The following is a 4,844-nucleotide window of genomic DNA, read 5'->3' on the forward strand; positions in this document are numbered from 1 at the left end:
TTTGTATGAGGACTGTGCTAAATGTTTTCTTCACACAGAAAGCTAATTTTAGAAATCTAAATCAAGTACATTAATAAATACAGGTTGAGTCTCTCTTACCAGAATCCTGAAATGTAAAATACTTCAAAATCCAAAATTGTCCACATGGGTGTCTGAAATAGTGACACCCTTGCTTTCTGATGGCTCAATGTACAGAAACTTTGTGTATTAAATTACCTTCAGGTTATGTGTATAAGGTGTATAGAAAACATACATACTGTACTGTACACTTCATATTTAGATTTGGGTCTCATCGCCAAAGTATCTCACTATGCAAATAAAAATATTCTAAAATAAAATTTAAAAAATCCCAAACACTTCTGGTCTCAAGCATTTTGGATAAAGGGGACGCAACCTGAATTAGAAAGAAAGGATGCAGTCTCTCACATCAGTACAGCATTGATTTACCGATTATAACTGCTTATTAAAATATAACTCTCAACAGGTTTCCAGATTTCCTATATTATCAGCAAGTGGTTGCATTTTTGACACTGAAGGCCTACTCTTACTTGAGTGTTACAGTTTTTAAAACATCTGAGTATTTAAAAAGCAAACCATAGTCACAAGAAAAAAATAAGAAGGTACTTATAATTTATATGGTCTTGGGCTCTCGAATCCCTTATCTCCTTTCTTCCTGTTCATCATGAATTGCAACCCTGGATCTTGGTGAAGATCAAAGACACATCATCACCACCATCTTCATTAGAAGTCTTTCCACTGATACTTCTTTTCTTAGCAAGAATCTTCTCACCAAATATCTTTCAATTATATTCGCTATCTTCAAACAATTCAAACTGATCTCCAAAGAGAAAGCATTATGCATTTACAAAACAGTTTCATCTACGTGGCCTTCAAGAAAATGGCAACAGATTTCCCCAAATGTGAAAACTAGTGATGTTGGTCTCTTAATCTGGGATAGTCATGTAGTATATGCAGCTATTTCAGGGCAACCTGTTGACAGTTTGTGAGGTAGCAGAACATGTATAAAGAGTTTCCCCCATCCAGGTTAAGGGATGACACTTTTTGCAGAGCCTGGAGTTTCTATGAGTTTCCAAACCAAACTGTCCAGATTTTTTTTCTGTCAGAATTCAGTGATGTAGTAAAAAGAAAAAGTCCTTGGAGGAGGGATCAGCCTCAGAGGCATGTGCCTGATCTGAAGATGTGCTTCTGAAATAAGGGCCGGTTACTGGCGATACGTGTCCCTGGAGAAAAGCACCTAAAGCAAATACAGGATAACTAATGATATCTAGTTATAAGTTACCATCACATAGCTCTGAATTATAGAGTCTAGAACAAGTACTGGCTATTGTCGGTGCTCTTTTTCATATGAGAGAATAACAGGCACAACACAGAAAGTCCTCCTGGCCTGATCTGTCAGGGAACATCTGGCTTACTGAAGAAGCATTAAGCATTACTGTACTGACTTTTCTTTTGGTGAAGCACAGTTCCTGCCAAGGTTTCTGGGAAGACTCTAGAGTTGCTCAGCTTAAAGTAGCACTAATATTTTTTGTATGGAAGCAGCATAGAACAGAAGTTACTTTGGGAAGGAGAAGGCAAGGACAAAAATAAAACTGGGGCTGAGGAACGTCAAGCCAGTTTAAACAGCACTAACTTCTTATTGAGGCAGCACAGAACAGGAAAACTGGGGAGAGGGGAAGTGTTTTATACCACACTGGCTTAAAGAGAAAACTAAGGCTGAGGAAGTTCAAGACAGAATGGGGTTAGATTAAGAGTAGCACTGGCTTCTTATTAGAGCAGTATACAACAGGAATACTTTTGTGGGGGGAGCTGTTTCATAAGATACTGGATCAAGAGTACTTAGTTTGGAGTAGAGGGAGCAAAGTTATGAGCAGCACTAACTTCTTGTTTAAACAGTAGCAAAGAAGTACTTGGGGGGCAGTTTCATAGGATGCTGCCTTAAATGATGTTGTATAAAGAGAGAGAGAGAGAGAGAGAGAAGTAGAAGTGGGGCTGAGGAAGGAAGGTCAGGCTACAAGGGGCGGTGGGGGGCTTTCAAAGCCAAACATTATATTCTTACTAAAGTCGTACAAGAGAGGTACTGTGTGTGTGTGTGTTTGGGGGGGGGGAGGCAGTTTCATAGGATACTGGCTCAAAACACGTTGTACAAAAAAAGAGGAGAAGAGTAAAGCGGTGGGAGACTTCTAGGGGCTCTCAAAGCGAAACCTGATATTGAGGGAAAGAGGGGTTTTCTTCTCCCTGGAGAGTAGCCTTATTACAAGAGGTACTTTATTGGAGGGGAGGAGGGCTGTTCCATAGGATACTGGCTCAAAATAGAGACTAAGCACAAAGGTGGCTGAGGCTACAAAGGGCGGCGGAGGGCCTCCAGGGGCTCCCAAAGTGAGGGTTTCTATTGAGAAAAGGGGTTGCTGCTGCTGCTGCTGTTCTGGAGGCAGGGTCTGTCTCTCTCCAGTCAGAGGCGCTGGCCGAGGAAAGGGGGGAGGCTGAGGGCTGTTCTCCAGAAGCTCCGGCTGGGTGACAAACGGGGAGACTCGGACTCGGTTCGGATGAGAATCCTCCGCGAAAAAGAAGCTGCCTTCGCCGCCTTTCCGTCCAACAGACGCGGAGCCTCTTTCACAGACTCGCTGGTCTTTCGAATTCGGAGGCGGCGGCGGCCGCCATTTTGATTGCGACCCGCGACCTTTGACCTCGCGTCGCCGTCGGTTCAAAGGTCAACGACGCGTCGTTGTAGTTTTTTACGTATCTGCTTGCGGCCTCCTCCTCCTCCTCACACAGCTTTCTTTTTTGTGTGTGTATGTGTGTGTGTATATATATATATATATGAGCTCAATTTAGGAAACGCCTCAAAGGGTTAAGGAACGAAGGATAAATGAGTTGAAAGAAAATCAAATGTTTGGAATTGTGGCGCGCATGCGCATCAAAAAGATCGCGGGGATTTGAAGAAACAAGGATGCGCATGCGCGTGGCATCCACAGTACGGGGAGGCAGGCGTGCGCATGCGCACCAAAGGAGGGAACGCGCGCGCTTTCCGCCGGGTGGCTGAGGCAGCAAAGATGCGCATGCGTGGCAAATAAGAGGGCGGTTTCCGTGGCGTCTACGTTGTGGGGAACAAAAGTGCGCATGCGAGCAAAACGAGGAAAGGGGCTCCTTAGTGTGGGTGGGGAGGGGAAGCAGAGGTACGCATGCGCATCGAACGATACGCTTGTTTTCTGGTGTGAGGCAAGAGTCCGCGCCGAACGAGGGGAAGGTTTCCGCTGTGTGGAGAGAGCAGAGGTACGCATGCGCTATATGCGAGAGGACCGTTTCCTTGGCGCGTGGAAGCAGAAGCGCGCATGCGCCCAGAGAAGTTTCTAGTTTCGGGTGGGCGCTTTTTGGCGCCGTTTTTAGGATGGCGGTTTGTTAGTGAGGAAGGAAGGGGACATATTTCGCGCTTGTGTGAATCTCGATGGAAACAGGGGCAGCAAGAGACCCAGCCTCCATCGCTGCCAGTTTCCAGGGAACCCAGGGAGTTCCAGCTGATTCTGAGCCTTTTCTGGGGATTTTGAATCGTTTTAGTCTTTTCGAAGCATCCTTCGGAGTTTTAAGGGGGGAATTCTGGGGAATTAGCTCAATCATTTTGGGTAAATGGCTTTGAATGTATGGCTGTGCCCTGCGTTGCCATCTTAGCACTTAGCCTAACCTAGCTGCTTTGCTTTGTCTTTTTGTTCCCAAACAGAAGAATGGACCGCTTTGTCACGAAGAAGTCTATATCCGAGGTAAGACTCAGAAACAAGGTCCTGAAGAGCCCCACAAGACTTTCAACACGGTTTGGCTCCTAGGATTACGTGGGTAGCCTCCCTGATGGCTGTTTTCTCCCTCACAGGAAGGCCCTTCAGGAGCTGCTACTCCAAGAAAGCAGAGGAGAAAGCAGCCAAGCGACAGCAGCCGCCTTCCTGAAGAGCCAAAGGCCCTGCGTAGCCCTTGCGGGAAAAGCAAAAAGGGCAAAGGGTATTTCAGGAAGTTTTCGCCCAAGTGGCTCAAGGAGCCCGGATTCCAAGGATGGCTGGAGAAATCCGCCAAGAAATCCGGATGCCACGAAATGGCCCATTGCCTGGCGTGCGGCATCCACATCACGGCCCACAGGAGCGACATCCACAAACACGGTTTGACCAGGAAACACGTCCTTCGTATGAGAAAGATGAAAGAAAGCGTCGATCTGAAAGAAACGGCCACCCAGTCAATTCTCCAGCAGCAAAAGAGCACAGAGGCGGCGCTGGCTGGCTTTTTAGCCGAGCAGAATTGGCCTTTGCGAGCGATGGACGCTCTGCTCGAACTCCTTCCGAATATGCTCCCCGACTCAAAGATAGCTCAGGGGTTAAATAAAGAAACCGTAATGTCTTTGGCGGCTGCCAAAAAAGACACAGATGTTCCGGGTTCAAACCCTCGCCAGCCATGTTGAAAGCAAAGAATCGGAAATAGGTTTAACTTACATTAATCAACAAAACCAAAGGGTTATTACTGTTATTTTTATAAGACTGATGTCTAATTTTTGTTACTTTGTTGAAACTGGTTTTTATTTCAAAACTACACTTTTCCCCTTGAAAGTAACACGCATCGGTCAATGAGGTAAATTGTAAGCATAACAAACCTTATCCAAAAAACCAGTTTCAATTCTCATGAAGCCCAATTGTTCAGGTTGAAAACATATAAGCAATGACGTTTATTTGTAATGTGTTAGGAGTTTGCATTGTATGCTAGCCTGTTATCATTCATTGTTGTGTATAAAACAATGTTGCATTGCTTTTAAAGCAATTTCATGTTGGTGATATATCCTAATAATGGTTTTT

At 45.1% G+C, this 4,844-nt stretch overlaps 1 long non-coding RNA gene across 1 annotated transcript; it reads left to right on the top strand.

Moving 5' to 3' along the window:
• Nucleotides 1-2,992: 2,992 nt before the first annotated feature.
• LOC121927836 lies at nt 2,993-4,844 on the top strand. The gene is made up of 2 exons (XR_006103345.1): nt 2,993-3,291; nt 3,734-4,844. It is a non-coding gene; the product is annotated as an uncharacterized LOC121927836 (long non-coding RNA).

This window comes from Sceloporus undulatus, chromosome 4 (genome assembly GCF_019175285.1).
Source record: "Sceloporus undulatus isolate JIND9_A2432 ecotype Alabama chromosome 4, SceUnd_v1.1, whole genome shotgun sequence".
Lineage (NCBI taxonomy): Eukaryota > Metazoa > Chordata > Lepidosauria > Squamata > Phrynosomatidae > Sceloporus > Sceloporus undulatus.